Source organism: Microcebus murinus, chromosome 10 (genome assembly GCF_040939455.1).
Source record: "Microcebus murinus isolate Inina chromosome 10, M.murinus_Inina_mat1.0, whole genome shotgun sequence".
Taxonomy (NCBI): Eukaryota; Metazoa; Chordata; class Mammalia; order Primates; family Cheirogaleidae; genus Microcebus; species Microcebus murinus.
Genome location: NC_134113.1, coordinates 73,506,546 through 73,522,967, shown reverse-complemented (window position 1 = coordinate 73,522,967; position 16,422 = coordinate 73,506,546). Strand labels below are relative to the sequence as shown.

The following is a 16,422-nucleotide window of genomic DNA, read 5'->3' as shown; positions in this document are numbered from 1 at the left end:
TCAGATCTTGGCTCTACCACTCAGTATCTACACAACCTTAGAAAAATTAACCATTCTACTTCAGCTTCCTCATCTGTTAAATGGAGATAACAGTAGTGCTTACCTCAGGTAGGATAGTTGTGATAAGTTATGTGAGCTTCATATATAACACACTTAGAACAGCTCCTGGCACATGGTAAGTGCTCAATAAATTTTTAACTATTACTATCTTAGAATTTTATGGCCTAAGTAATACAACTGTATATCCTACAGAAAATTCAGTTTGCAAATTTAAACTCTAAATAAATTCATGAGCTTTCTGGTGATTAAACCCATCACTGTAGATTCTCTATGTTCTCTTTATTATAGGTTCTCTTTTTCTTAGGACATACTAGTCACTACTACTGGTCTATATCTGGTTTTACCTGCAAGTTTGTTTGAAATAAAGTCTCCATTAAATTCTCTAGCCTGGGCAAACTTGCCCTAGAGCTTTGTTTTTCCATATTATCTCTGTGATTGTATAAGAATCTCTTTTCCCTTGTAGATTATCAATGTCTTGGGACACTGTAGGAGCTCAAATGTTTAGGGAATTGATCTAACATTGTTTAGAAAGGTGCTTGGATTCCCATAATATCCTCCAACTTGGGGTCATCCTGTCTTCAGTCCTGCCTCCCATTTCAGGAATCTTTGTTTTGTCTGATCAGGTGTCCCTCCCTCCCCCTTTGGAGGCTTATACTCTATTATGTAAAACAGCCATGGAAAGTATCTGATAAAGCCAGCCAACTTGCATTTCTATAGCCTACCTTGCCTATAGAAATGCAAGTTAAGTTTTTCCTTGAAAGAAGCTTTGTAAAGAAAGAAGTAATCTTGTGGACCTTGAGAAATTTTACATGCTTTGTTCAGAGGCAACAATGTGATGCTTATACTATTCTTGATAATTTAAGTGTACTTGTGAAGGAAGAGCAAAGTTGGAGGTGGCCTGGTCAGATCTCAAGTGAGATTACAACTGTATGTTGTCTGCTTGTGATTATAACGGTTGCAGAGATTTAATGACAGTACCTTAGATTCTCTTGAGATGGATCAAATTACTAGACTTCATTTGTACACAGTCTTAACTTATGATTAAAATTACAAGGTGTATTAAAAGAAGTTGTATTGTCCAATTAAGTTTTTTTTCTGTTTCTGATTAAGTTTTCAAGAACAGAAACCATAAACAGATTATTGTTTTTTAAGCCCCAAGGGAGAATTTTTATATCACACAATTTTAAAGTTCATGTAGCATGACCTTTGGGTTTGGATGGATCCAGGATCTGAATCTGAAAGAAAGTTTTAAAGACTTGGCACTGTCTTTGAGCTCTGCTGTCCTCTCTGCCTTGGTTCTCAGGCAGACCTCCCTCCATTGGGGAGGCCCTGACATCTACACATTTAATATCTATCCAGCTTCAAGTTGCACAGAGCATTCCTTTTTTCTGATTGCTCTACCAAAAATATGATAACTACATTTCATTAAGTCTCATTGGTTCATGTGCCCGAGTCTGTTAATAATAGGAAAGTGCTATTTTTTTAAACTACCACTCAGAGATATAATTCATATAACATTTATATGTAGTATATAGTTTCAGTGGTTTTTAGTTTGTTCAAAGTTGTGTAACCATCACCACTATCAATTTAAGGACATTTTCCTTTTCTTTTTTTTTTTTGAGACACAGTCTTACTCTGTTGCCCAGGCTACAGTGCCATGGCATCCGTCTAGCATGGTGGTTAAGAGCACAAGCAGGTCCAGGTAAGAAAGAAAAATCAACATCTTGTCCTTGGATTGGCTATCCTTATAGTTAAGCAAGTTTATTTAATGAGTCTCCAAGTCCTGCTAATAGCTTGTCCTTGAGCATTTTCAGATGTTAACAATTGCCTTAGCTCTGCCTCCATTATTACTTGCTTGGATTCCCATAATATCCTCCAACTTGGGGTCATCCTGTCTTCAGTCCTGCCTCCCTCTAAACTATTTGCTACCTGCAACATAAAACATTTTTCTTTTTCTTTTTTTTCTTTTTGAGACAGAGTCTCATTCTGTTGCCCCAGCTAGAATGCCGTGGTGTCTGCCTAGCTCACAGCAACCTCAAACTCCTGAGCTCAAGCGATCCCCCTCCCTCAGCCTCTTGAGTAGCTGGGACTACAGGCATGTCCCACCATGCCTGGCTAATTTATTCTATATATATTTTTAGTTGGCCAATTAATTTCTTTCTATTTATAGTAGAGATGGGGTTTCACTCTTGCTCAGACTGCTTTGGAACTCCTGACCTTGAGCGATCTGCCCACCTTGGCCTCCCAGAGTGCTAGGATTACAGGCTTGAGCCACCACACCTGGCCAATGACATTTTCTTGACCCCAGAAAGAATCTCAGTACTCAGTAGTAGTAGCTTCCCCCATTATTCCTCAACATACTCATCCCTAGGTCACCATTAATCTGATTTATACCTCTATAGATTTGCATATTCTGAACATTTCATATAATTGAAATCATTCAGTATGTGGCCCTCTGACTTTCACCCAGGATGTTTTAGAGTTTCATTTATGTTGAAGCATATGTGTACTTCATTCCTTTTTTTTTTTTTTTTTTTTTATTTTTTTCTTTTTTTTTTTTTTATTTTTTTTCCCTAGCAGTAAACAAAGGCATTCATTCCTTTTTATTGCCAAATATTCTATTTTGTGTATATGACACCTTTGTTTATTCTTTCATTAGTTAATAGGCCTTAGAGTTGTTTTCCCTTTTTGGCTACTATGAGTGCTGCTGTGATCATTGCTATACAAGTGTTTATATAGACGTGTTTTTAATTCTCTTTGAGTAAATACCCAGGAGTGGAATTCAGTGGTTGTGGTGACTTTATCCTTTTGAGAAACCACCAGACTGTAGTCGAAAGTAGATGTACAATTTTATGCAGCAATGTATGAGAGTTCTAATGTGTCCACATTGATACTAACCCTTTTTTTTTTTTTTTTTTTTTTTTTTGGTGAGACAGAATCTTGCTTTGTTGCCCAGGCTAGAGTGAGTGCCGTGGCATCAGCCTAGCTCACAGCAACCTCAAACTCCTGGGCTCAAGCAATCCTGCTCCCTCCGCCTCCCAAGTAGCTGGGACTACAGGCATGCACCACCATGCCCGGCTAATTTTTTCTATATATTTTAGTTGGCCAATTAATTTCTTTCTATGTATAGTAGAGACGGGGTCTTGCTCAGGCTGGTTTCCAACTCCTGACCTTGAGCAATCCGCCCATCTCATCCTCCCAGAGTGCTAGGATTACAGGCGTGAGCCACCACGCCCGGCCTGGAATTTTTGATAAGGGGTGCATTGACTCTGTTGATCAGTTTGGGCAATATTGCCACCTTAATAACGTCTTCCAATTCATGAATGTGGGATTGTTTCCTGGTCCTGGAGCCTTTAAAATAACCATTCCTTAAAGAATTATCTCCCCATCGATCACCATGACTTCAAGAATGGTAGTCCCTTCCACCATCCTTTCACGAATAATTTTTCGGAGCCGGACTTTGTGAGAGGTGGAAAGTGCAGGTCCCACGTCAGGCCTTCTTCCCTCTAGCTGCTTATCCTCAGAACTGAGAAGTGCGCATGTGCGAGACGGGTGATAATAAGTGTTTCCATTTATTTAGATTCTTAATTTTTTTTTTTTGCAATATTTTGTAATACTCAGTGTATAGGTTTCTCACTTTTGGTAAATTTACTCTGAAGTTTTTATTCATTTTGATGTTACTAATTTTCTAGATTAAATATTGTATAGAAATACAAGTTGTTTTTGTATATTGACCTTGTACTCTGCAACCTAACCAAACTAGTTTATTAGTCTATTAGTTTTTAGTGGATTCTTTATGATTTTTTATATATAAGATTATGTCATCTGCAGATAGGGATTGTTTTACTTCATTTCCAGTCTGGATGTCTTATTTAATTTAATTTAATTTAATTTTTTTTTGCCTAACTGCCATGGCAAAAAGTATAATGTTGAATTGAAGTGGGGAGAGTGGACATCCTTGTCTCCTTCCTGATCTCATAGAGGGAAAACATTCAGTCTTCCACCTTTAAGTGGACTGTTAGCTTTGGATTTTTATTTTATTTTTTCTCTAGACTTGTTTTGATGACAAAGCTGTGGATTTTTTTCTAGATGCCTTTAATCAAGTTGAGGAAGTTCCCTTCTACTGATAGTTTAAATGTTTCTATCATCATGCTTATTTTACATGAATTCCTGGGATAAATCCCACTTGGTCATGGCATGTAATTATTTTAATATACTGTTGGATTTTGTTTGCTAGTGTTTTCTTGAGGATTTTTGTGTCTATATTCATAAGAGATTAGTCCATGGTTTCATTGCAGTTTTGTGTTTTGGTATTAGGGTAATATTGCCCTCATAGAATTCAGTTGGGTAGTGTTCCCTCATCTCCTAGTTTTGGAATTGTTTGTATAGAATTGGTTTTATTTTATTTTTTTGAGGCAAAGTCTCACTTTGTTGCCTAGGCTAGAGTGAGTGCCTTGGCATTAGCCTAGCTCACAGCAATCTCAATCTCCTGGGCTCAAGCGATCCTACTGCCTCAGCCTCCCTAGTAGCTGGGACTACAGGCATGTGCCACCATGCCTGGCTAATTTTTTTTTTTTTTTGTATATATTTTTTTAGTTGGTCAATTAATTTCTGTTTTTGGTAGAGACAAGGTCTCTCTCAGGCTGGTTTTGAACTCCTGACCTGGAGCAGTCCGGCCGCCTCAGCCTCCCAGAGTGCTAGGATTACGGGCATGAGCCACCACGCCTGGTCTATAATTGGTTTTTTTTTTTTTTTTTTGAGACAGAGTCTCGCTTGTTGCCTAGGCTAGAGTGAGTGCCGTGGCGTCAGCCTAGCTCACAGCAACCTCAAACTCCTGGGCTCAAGCGATCCTCCTGCCTCAGCCTCCCGAGTAGCTGGGACTACAGGCATGCGCCACCATGCCCGGCTAATTTTTTCTATATATATTAGTAGGCCAATTAATTTCTTTCTATTTATAGTAGAGACGAGGTCTCGCTCTTGCTCAGGCTGGTTTCGAACTCCTGACCTTGAGCAATCTGCCCGTCTCGGCCTCCCAGAGAGCTAGGATTACAGGCGTGAGCCACCGCGCCCGGCCTGTAATTGGTTTTATCTTTAAATTTTTAGTATGATTCGTCAGTGAAGCCATCTGAGGCTAAGCATTTCTTTGTGGGTGTTTTTCTGGTTACAAATTCAATCTGTTTGTAGGGTATTTAGGTTTTTCTATTTATTTGTTAGTTTTGATCATTATGTCTTTAGAGGTTGTCTGTTTCATCTGTATTATCTCATATATTGGTATACAGTTCATAGAATTGCCTTGTAGTCTTTTTTATGGCTATATGGTTGATAGTACTGCCCCTATTTCATTCCTGATTTTGTTGTGTTTGCTTTTTTTCTTGGTCAAGCTAGCTAAAGGTTTGTCGATGTGATCTTCTCAAAGATTTGACTAGTGGTTTTGTTGCTTTTCTCTATTTGTATTCTCATTGCTAAAGTTTATTACAGCAAAGAAGACAATATAGAACCAACAGGAAAAAATATGCATAGGCACAATCTAAGGAGACCAAGTGCTTCCAGATTCTCCTGTGAGAGCTGCGCGGACATGCTTTCTCTGCAGCTATGGACTGCAGGGACATAAGGTCTTAAGAAGCATTTGTATTCATTTAAAATTGTTCAGGACCCCAAAGAACATTTGTTTATGTAGGTTATATCAATAAAATAATTTTATTTAAAAGTGATAATCCTTAAATGTTAACAAACTATTTTTTGATGATTTTTTGAATTATTTGAATATTTTTTGATGATTCCCGAAATAATTGGGAAAAGAGTGGTATCATTTTATGTTTTTTGTGGCTTAGTAGAGAATAGTTGGATTCCTATATCTGCTTCTGCATTTAATTTTTTGCCACATGTTTTGTTTTTTTTAGACAGAGTCTCACTCTGTTGCTCAGGCTAGAGTGCCCTGTTGTCAGCCTAGCTCACAGCAACCTCAAACTCCTGGGCTCAAGGGATCCTCCTCCCTCAGCCTCCCGAGTAGCTGAGACTACGGGCATGTGCCACCATGCTGGCTAATTTTTTCTATATATATTAGTTGGCCAATTAATTTCTTTCGTTATAGTAGAGATGGGGTCTTGCTCTTGCTCAGGCTGGTTTCTTTTTTATTTTTTTTTATTTTCCTTGATCACTTTTCACCTTACAGTCAGGCTGCTTTGGAACTCCTGACCTTGAGCGATCCGCCCGGCTCCTAACAACTCACTGCTACAATTCCTGATCAATGTCCCTGTCATTGGACAAATTATTGTGGCTAGGTAGGCTTGGTTTGGGATTGGTTAGTTCACAACTGAGTAATTTCCATTTCTTCTTGCCCAGCCAAATTTCTATAGCTCTCTTAAATGCTTATCAGGGAAGCAAGACATTAGACCCAAGAGATCAGGTTTAGTGGGGCAGGAAAGACCATTCATGTTTATCCCAGGCTGCAGCCACAATCCTCAGCATAACTCTTGGCCAATGGAAGGTCTTAAAATCTAAGGACTCTTAGCAACTCTTAGCAGCTGCTGACTTTAGGAGTGGATGTCCTTGGACAAAGGCATGAATACTTTTTCCTGTTAGTCATGGTTTCCTGTGTTCTCCTGATTAAAGGAAAGCAGAACTTGGGTATGTTTTTTTCTATACTGTAGCTATGACTCTGAATTTAACAGATTGCTGGATCTATCATCTATTACCTGATGTAGGTGGATTTTGTCTTACAGATCGGTTGTGGTACTTGAAATCCCCTGCATCATTAATCCCAACCTTTGGTTTTATAAAATCTGGATTTCTTCCATCCATGACAACAAAATGCCTCTGTTTAGGTTCTTGCAACTCTCAACGGAACCTGGGACAACCAGAATAGACACTGGAACATGGGCTGTAGTGACTGGAGTAAATAGCAGAGGAACGATTTTATCAGATTTCTCTTTAGAGGAATTTTATCCTGCTTTACAGGAACTGTTCAGTTGCACTTGAGTTTCATCTACCTCAGAAGGTAGAAAATTGTCTTCTTCTATTGTAAAAAGTAATGCATATATTCCTAATGCAGTTTATACCCTATCAGAATATTGTGTGTTATATTTGCCTGCCACACACTAATCTATTGTGTGTACTTGGGGCAGTTGTTAGGGCTTTTCAGATATTTAAGACCACCCACCCCTCTAGTGAATCATATTTCTTTGAGGTGGGTACCTAGATGGCTCCAAAATGAATTGCTAGGCAGAATTCCAAGGAAGGCTAGCTGACTTCCTCTTCATATATTCTTTGTGATCTTTAATTCCTATTTAGGGAATAATACAACTAGAAAACATGGTCTGAAATTTGTTTCTGCCCTCTCAGCTCTAAAGGCACAATAGAGTAGTATAAAGATTCCAGCCTCAGGCCGGGCGCTGTGGCTCACGCCTGTAATCCTAGCTCTTGGGAGGCCGAGGCGGGCGGATTGCTCAAGGTCAGGAGTTCAAAACCAGCCTGAGCAAGAGCGAGACCCCGTCTCTACTATAAATAGAAAGAAATTAATTGGCCAACTGATATATATATAAAAAAATTAGCCGGGCATGGTGGCGCATGCCTGTAGTCCCAGCTACACGGGAGGCTGAGGCAGAAGGATCACTCGAGCCCAGGAGTTTGAGGTTGCTGTGAGCTAGGCTGACGCCATGGCACTCACTGTAGCCTGGGCAACAAAGCGAGACTCTGTCTCAAAAAAAAAAAAGATTCCAGCCTCAAGCCTGTAATCCTAGCACTCTGGGAGGCTGAGGCGGGCGGATTGCTCGAGGTCAGGAGTTCGAAATCGAAGATTCCAGCCTGAATGATGATAGCCACATTGGTCTGAACTTTCTGCTGACCAGTCAAGATACAGGATATATGTGATTGCCAACACCCCATGGTGCACCTGGATTAGTTAGGAAAAGTAGAGCGGTTTATTTCTCACTTTCCAAAAGAGAAAGCCTTATGGCTCTTGCTCGTGAATTCTTGATGGTATCTGGCTTCATATGGGGAACCTGGCTGTGGTATGTCCTGCATAATAGGTGTGATCATCTTACTGGGAGTCACAGTTGTAGTCACTTCTAATCCAGTGTTGCCTAAGAAAAAGAACAGTTAATTAAGGTATCTGATTGGGTGGTGTGTGCTTCCAAATAGAATTTATAGTTGGATCTGTGAAAGATGGAAGTTGAGTTGTAGGTGAACAGCTTCAGCATGATGCCCTAATAACTTACTCTTCCCATAGACCATGCAGGCAAAGTTTAATCTTAACCACAGGCTGGACACCCTGCAGATCCTCCAGGAACAAAAGAGAGATAAGCATCCTTGTGAGAAACAGTCACAAGTTGTTTCTCATGTGCTTCCTTAGTGTCAGTTGTGTACAGCATAGCTGCAGGCTATAAAAAGGCTATAGTTTGGAATTGGCTTCTCAGCAGCCTTGTTCTCTTCTAGCTTGTCATCCTATGGGACTAGGCGTTGTGGCCCGTTTACAGGATGGGAGATGAACACAGAACATAAAGAAACAGGCCGGGCGCGGTGGCTCATGCCTGTAATCCTAGCACTCTGGGAGGCCGAGGCGGGCGGATTGCTCAAGGTCAGGAGTTCGAAACCAGCCTGAGCGAGATCCCGTCTCTACCAAAAATAGAAAGAAATTAATTGACCAACTTAAAATATATATACAAAAAGTTAGCCGGGCATGGTGGTGCATGCCTGTAGTCCCAGCTACTCGGGAGGCTGAGGCAGGAGGATTGCTTGAGCCCAAGAGTTTGAGGTTGCTGTAAGCTAAGCTGACGCCACGGCACTGACTCTAGCCTGAGCAACAAAGTGAGACTCTGTCTCAAATAAATAAATACAAAACAAAAAAATGACACAGACACACAAGGACAGTACATGACTCGGTTGCTCAATGCACTGGTCGCTTTATTTTTATACCCTCCAGACTCAAGGTTAGTTCCTTGTATGTGAGCATAGCAGCAATAACCGTCAATTTTGGAGTTGTTTCATAAGGGAACAATTGTCCCAATGATCTCAGACCTCAAAATGGTTACTTATGGCGCCGCACATAGCTCAAAAACCAAGGCAGAGATAAGCAGCATAAAGCAATGCAGCCATCTGAAGATCTTGTTCTCTTACCCAGCATGCGGCTGGCCCCCACGGTTGTGCCTGTCTTAGGTTGTTCCTCCCTTGAGCAATCTTACCCGTCATTGACTACCAACCATCTCACAGGGCCAGGGGCCGGACCTTGGGAATGTTCTTACTTTTATGGCCTCCAGACTCCCACCATGGGGGGCCCACCATGTGGGAGCTGGGCAGCTTTTGCTTATGTGCAGAAATTCAGGCCTCTTGTTATGTCCCAAGGCAACAACCGTGTCTAAAGAAAATACTGGCTACCGCTGCATCATGCAGCGCATGTACATTACAGGCTATAGTAAATGATTAGTATGAGGCATGACGCCAAAATCAGCCCCCAACAACTAGGGGTACTACTGATCTTGCTTTTGCTGTTTGAGTTAGTAATAAAATACATGAATATACGTGGTCTCATTGTCGTCTTGCTGACTGCATATGTGGAAGTGTAGAGAACTGTTCTGGCCCTGCTAGCCATTGTGCTACTGCTAGGGGAAGATTGCTTGACTTCATTAATTTGTTGTGACATTTAAATAAGGTGATGTATTTAAAGCATTTAGCACAGTTAAACTTTTCTTCATTGTGTCTATTTCCTTAGTGAACTTTTGTTCTAGGTCCTGGAGGCTTTTTGTGGTTTCTTTGTGTTGGTTAAGTAGTTGTTGTTGCAGGTCGGTGAGTGTTCTTATGATCCACATACGAAATTCCTATTCTGTCATTTTGGTTGCCTGATTTGGGTTGGTGTCCATTTCTAGGGGGCTAGTGCTCCTCTTTGGGGGTGTGTTTTCCGTTTGGTTCTTCATATTTCCTGAGTTCCTTCGCTGATTTCTTCCCATGTCAATCAGTTGTTGTTTCTTTCCTTTAGGTTTTTGTTTGGGTATTCACACGCCTTGTTTAGTTTCTGAGCCGTTAGGTGGTGTCTGTGGGTGAGATTTGACCGCTCTCTGTATAATGAGTCAGTGGGTGCCATGAAAAGGCTGTGCAGGATGCCGTCCCTGTCAGTAGGTGGCGCTTGCTTGGAGGAACAGGGTATGCTGTTGTTTTTGTGTCCTGTTATCAGCTCTTGTTCTGGGCGGAGCTGGGTTGGGTAAGCCTGCCCTCAGGCACCACCAATGCCTGTTAGCAGGGGTCAAAGTTCTGTTCTCTGCTTCCAGGAAAAGCTGTCAGGGCGGGGCTGGAATGGTCCCGCTCAGCCAGAAAGTCTGCTTGTGGGGGTGGGGCTGTCTGAGACCCGCAGTCTGGAGCGGGCCTCGCTTCTTTCCACCCTCCCCAACTCGGCAGCTACTCCTGGGCCTCTGCCAGCAGGCCAGACCACACGCCACCAGGCCTCCCCGGATTGTGATGCCTGCGGGGAGGTTCCCTGCGCAGAAACGCTGCCTGAGCTGGGCGCACAGCCTCCCTTTGGTGGGAGGGTTGCCCTCTAGGACGCTGATCTGCCCCTGGAGGCACACACACCTCAGCGGGCTGTTCACACATATCCCTTCTGTGCCCCGGGGAATGCTAGACCTCGGTACACGGGATCTGGTCTGCAGGTCTGACCTCTGGGTCCCAGAGTTCAAACTGTATCCCCACCAGGGAGAGGAGTTCCGGTCCCAATTCACCCACAGGGAGCCCAAGCTGGGTCTATGTCTCTCAGCCTCTTAGTCGGCACCGTTCTCCTGGGAACACCGTGCCAGCAGCACCTGGGAGGGCTGGCGGGTAGGGAGCTCACAGTCTGAGTTCCCCTTAGTCAGTTGTAGGGTCCCAAAAGGGAAGGTCCCGTTCCCTGGAGGTGCCTCCGGTTGGTGGCTGTATTGTCTCTCTGGGCAGCCACAGGTAGGGTCGGCGGAGGGGAGAAGGAGGCAATATGGCACCTGCCTCGCGGCTCGGGTCTGTGCACACGGAGGTGCCCCGAGGGATTTGGGAGTCTGGTGCCGTGTCTGCTACAGGCTCACCGCTAGCTGGCGGCGGCGGTCTCTGGGCTGGTGTCCGCAGGTCTCTCCACCTGCTGGGAAGCCCACCAGCAGTCCCAAATGCAGGGGAGGGGAAAGGTGATTTATCCACCTACCCTTCCCGCTGGTCTCTGGGCTGCTCTGGCAGTCTCAGCTTCCAGTTTTCCTCCACAGCCTCCTCCCGTGGAGTCTCCCGGGGTCTCAGGTACCCCTCCTTCCGGCCCTTGTCTGCTGTATGCTCACCTTCTTCTTTTTTCTAATTTCTGCTAGAATCTGTCTTTTCTGCAGAGACACTCTGTCTGGCGGTGTTTCTCATCCTCCATCTTGATCCTCCTCCCCAAAAAATGGTGTTTTATAGACATGCTGGGATACAAAAACCACAATATAAAAAAAATGCAGGTAACACAGTACACTAGTGGTTGTTTATGATCGTGATCACGTGGCTTCCTGGGAGCAGTGGCTTGCTGCTGCTGCCCAGCATCGAGAGAGATATCGCATAATGCTAGCCCAAGAAAAAATTCAAAATACAGTTTCTTCTGAATAGTGTCACTTTGTCATTTTCCCACAATTATAAAATCAAAATCATTAAGTTGAACTTAACAGATGTTTGGGACCATCTGTGCTAGAGTTGTATTATGAGTAACACAACTTAAAATTTTGAACCACTGATTCCAGAAAGTGTATTTCAAGAACCGATAACCTAATTTCCTCTGTGACTGAAGATACAGAAAGCCAGAGCTGATATTAGGTTGAATAAATTACCATACTTTTGGAATTCCTGAAGAGTAGCTTTGCACTGAATTGTTGGTGTTTGTGGTTTTGTTAATTTTATAGAATCATCTCTAGTTTTTTCTAATGTTTATACTGCAAATCAGTTTTTCAATGAAAAATGCAGACTTTTCTTTATTTGAACCACATCAGTGGGTACTTTCCAAATAAACTTTGCTTTGTGGAACATAGAGGTAGAACTTATATATAAAGCCATAAGGGACATTTCTAATTTAAAATACCAGATATGACCGGACGTGGTGGCTCAGGCCTGTAATCCTAGCACTCTGGGAGGCCCAGGTGGGCGGATTGCTCGAGGTCAGGAGTTCGAAACCAGCCTAAGCAAGAATGAGACCCCGTCTCTAATATAAATAGAAAGAAATTAACTGGCCAACTGATATATATATAGAAAAAATTAGCCGGGCATGGTTGGTACATGCCAGTAGTCCCAGCTACTTGGGAGGCTGAGGCAGCAGGATTGCTTGAGCCCGGGAGTTTGAGGTTGCTGTGAGCTAGGCTGACGCCACAGCACTCACTCTAGCCTGGGCAATAAAGTGAGACTCTGTCTCTAAAGTAAAATAAAATACCAGATATATATTTTTTTCAGGTGTGAGAATAGTATATATGTATATAAATTACATGCTTCAAAAAGTAATTTTTTAGGTACCAAAATGCTTACAGATGAAGTCTTGGAATATCTGTGGTTGTCATAGATAGAAGAGAGGTTTTAGGACTTTTTCCCATCTAGCTTAAATAGGGACTTTAACTTTGGTCTTCAGAAATTGATGAAGATACTGTTTATTCATTCTGCAAGCATGTTGAATCCTGCTAGACATTTTCTAGATCTGCATCTTCTGGGTTGCCCTGAGACAGTGTTTTTGATACCTATTGTCTTGGCTTCTAAAAGGATTTTGATTCACTCTAATAATGTTCCAGTTGTCTTTGATAAATTATTGGTCACCATTGTATGTAAAACAGTTCTTTCCTGTGGCTCAGTTTGTACTTCCATATTCTATTTCCTGCTATTTCATCTGGCCTAGTGTAGTAGGCTTGGCCATGCATGGCATATCACAATATTATAGGTCCATTTTCTTTTTTCTTTTTTTTTTTCTTTCTTTATATAGGTCCATTTTCTTACAGTTACTTGTGTTCATGTGTATGTGTGCTTGTGCATGATGTGGCCCGATTACAGGACGAGGGAAGAACACAGAACACAAAATAACAACACAGACGCACAAGGATGTGACAAATGACTCGAGTGACCAATGCACCAGTCGCTTTATTTTTATATCCCCCAGACCCAAGGTTAGTTCCTTGTACGTGAGCATCCGAGCATAGCAGCCATACCAGTCAATTCCGGAGTTGTATCACAAGGGAACAGTGGTTCCATGTTCTCAGACCTCGAATGGTTACTAAAGTTAAGGTGCTGGACAGAGCTCAAAAGCCAAGGCCCCAGATAGGCAACATAAAACAGTGCAGCCATTTGAAGTGCTTCTTGGTCTCAATCCCAGGCAGCGGCTCCTCCCTGGCTCCCATGGTTGTGTCTGTCTTAGGTTATCCCTCCCATGGAGAATCTTACCTGTCATTGACTACCAACCATCAATCGGGGGCCAGTTCTTGGGAGAGTTCTTCTTGTTCTCGTTCTCGTGGCCTCCAGACTCCCACCTCGGGGCCGTCCGTGTGGGAGTTGGGAGCATTTGCTGTTTATGTGCAACAACTGTGGCCTCTTATCAAGTCACAAGGCAGCAAACCTGTCTAAAGAAAATGCTAACCACTGCTGCGTCAGACAGCACGCGTACATTACAGACTATTGTGAATGATTAGTATAAGGCATAACACCAGAATCAGCCCCCAACAGTGCATGTATGTATGTTTAACATAGGTATTAGTATTGATTATTCTGACACGTATGATTTTAAGTTAGTTTTTGCTGTGTAATGAGCTTGAATAAAATTTTCACTAATATTTTGCTAATTTTAGTAAAACCTTTAAGAATTAAATTTTGGAGGGCAGGGGAGTCTCAGTTGCCAGGTCATGAGGGCAGTGGTGTCATCACAGCTCACTGCAACCTCAAATTCCTGGCCTTAAGTAATCCTACCACCTCAGCCTCTCAAAGTGTTGTGATTACAGGTGTGAACCAAGGCGCCTGTCTAGAAATTTTTTTTTTTTTTTTTTTTTTTTTTTTTGAGACAGAGACTCACTCTGTTGCCTGGGCTAGAGTGCTGTGGCATCGGCCTAGCTCACAGCAACCTCAAACTCCTGGGCTCAAATGATCCTGCTGACTCAACCTCCCTAGTAGCTGGGACTACAGGCATTTGCCACCATGCCTGGCTCATTTTTTCTATATATTTTTAGTTGGCCAATTAATTTCTTTGTATTTTTAGTAGAGATGGGGTCTCGCTCTTGCCCAGGATTACAGGCGTGAGCCACCAAGACCAGCCCTGATCCAAAAATTAATTATGCACTTCCCAACTTGGCTATTCACCACTTCCCATACTCTGGATTTTTGGTGACTGGATCTCTGCCCATTTTCCTCAGAGGTAATAGCAGTAATGATACCATATAAGATTTAAATCCAAAAACTCAAAACTAAAGATTTTGTTATTTCCAGGAAAGATTTTTTATTTTGATTTTAAAAATTTGAAAGATAGTAAAACTTAGCTTTTGATTTGGCTCTCTTCCCATCAACTGTACAAGAAACAATTCTACTCTACAAGAAACAAGAACACCACAATACTTAAGAGTTTTCAGTGATATTTTCATGATGACATACAGGAATCCTTCACATATTCTCTGTAGAATAGGAGTATGTGAACTATCTAGGATCAAAGCTTAGGGTTTGCTAATTTACTTGTAGCCAATCACAGGAAGGATGTTCCTAGGGGAATTCTCCACAGCAGTGTATAGGAATCCACTGGTTTCATGGCACCTGTTCCTTTTACAGGGCTCCTTGCTGACCCTCCACCACCTGACAAGAGTACCTGGACTGTTGGATCCAGTGCACTGTGTCTGCCCAAGAAGAGAGACATTAGATCCACAAGTCAACTAATGGACAATTAGTAACTCACCTACTAGTTAAGGTACTTTTGCTTGCTTTTTTTTTTTTTTTTTTTTTCCTCACTGGAAAGGAATGTGGATGTGTATAATGTTTAAAAACTTCTTCTTGATTTTCTATCTGTCCTATTCGTTATTTAGAGTAGGAAATTGAAGTCTTTCACTCTTGGTGAATTGTCTATTTCTTTCCTTGTTTTGCTTCTTGTACTTTCATGCTTTTTTAGTTACTGATAACCTACAGATCACATTTGACAATTTACTTTACTTTATTTTATTTTTTATTTATTTATTTTTTTTGAGACAGAGTCTCACTCTGTTCCCAGGCTAGAGTGAGTGCCATGGCGTCAGCCTAGTTCACAGCAACCTCAAATTCCTGGGCTCAAGCAATCCTCCTGCCTCAGCCTCTGAAGTAGCTGGGACTACAGGCATACATCACCAAGCCAGGCTAATGTTTTTTCTATATATATTAATTGGCCATTTAATTTCTATTTATAGTAGAGATGTGGTTTCACTCTTGCTCAGGCTGGTTTCAAACTCCTGACCTTCAGCGATCCTCCCTCCTCGGCCTCCCAGAGTGCTAGGATTACAGGCGTGAGCCGTGCCCAGCAGACAATTTACTTTAGAATTAAGCACACCTGCCTTGGGGAGTGGGGAGGTCTTATGATCTGTGGTAACATCGTATCCCTGAGTGAAGAATCGTATGAATTCCTCAAATTGTTGATGTTGATTAATGTGTAATCTACTGACACTGAAAAGGATGCTGGTTCGTTTCTAATTGATGAAGTTTTACTGATTGTCTTGCACACAGACATTTTAGCCTATATGTTGCAATCTGTAGCCAATGATTGTAACCTCTGTTATTGTACCATCCAATGAAAAAGGACAACTCCTGCCTGTATGAGGAGTCCTCCTCTCTTCCCCAAAACTTTGCTATGAAAGCCTTCCAACTTGTATCAGGCTACAGAATACTTTATGGGTGTGTCTTCCCGGATTGATATTCACATTTGGCTTCCAAAAAACTTATCAAATTATGTCTACCTCAACAACCTTGATTTCAGTTGGCAGTGCATATGTTTATAATTTTCTTTGTGGAATGACCCTTTATTAACATATTTGGTGTTAGTTTTTATTTTGTCTGAGATTAGTATAGCCAGTCCAGCTTTCTTGTAGCTGCTATTTGTGTGATGTTTTTTTCATCATTTTACTTTAGTCATATTTGTATTTTTGGACCTAAGGTGTGTCTCCTGGAGACAGTAGCATATAGTCAGATAGTTTTTAAATTCCAGACTGACATTCTGTGTCTTTTGGATTATTGTGATATTGTGAAATAAATGTCTAGTCTTCCTCACCTTTTCCTAGCATACAGCTCCTAAAATCTGTGGAATCTCCAAAGTGATAAATGTCTTGTATGCTAATGAGTTGACTGGTGGCTGTTAGTCCCTGGGTAGCTTCAGGATGGGGGCTGCCACCTAAACAGCCAAGGCCAGCTTAGAGAGTTGGGACT

General features: G+C 41.9%; 1 protein-coding gene across 8 annotated transcripts in view; it reads left to right on the top strand.

Moving 5' to 3' along the window:
• Positions 1-16,422, top strand: part of RESF1 (retroelement silencing factor 1) — a 31,517-nt gene that overhangs the window by 1,821 nt on the left and 13,274 nt on the right. For 4 of the 8 annotated variants that reach the window (XM_076007503.1, XM_020287570.2, XM_020287573.2 and 1 more), the window contains one exon: positions 14,809-14,944. The exons of 1 other annotated variant lie outside the window; for it this stretch is intronic. The gene's annotated coding sequence lies outside the window, so the exon portion shown is untranslated. Of the gene's footprint in view, positions 1-1,688; positions 1,763-12,988; positions 13,170-14,068; positions 14,405-14,808; positions 14,945-16,422 lie in introns of those variants that run through there. 3 more of the 8 variants (XM_076007501.1, XM_076007498.1, XM_076007500.1) reach the window with 3 other exon arrangements.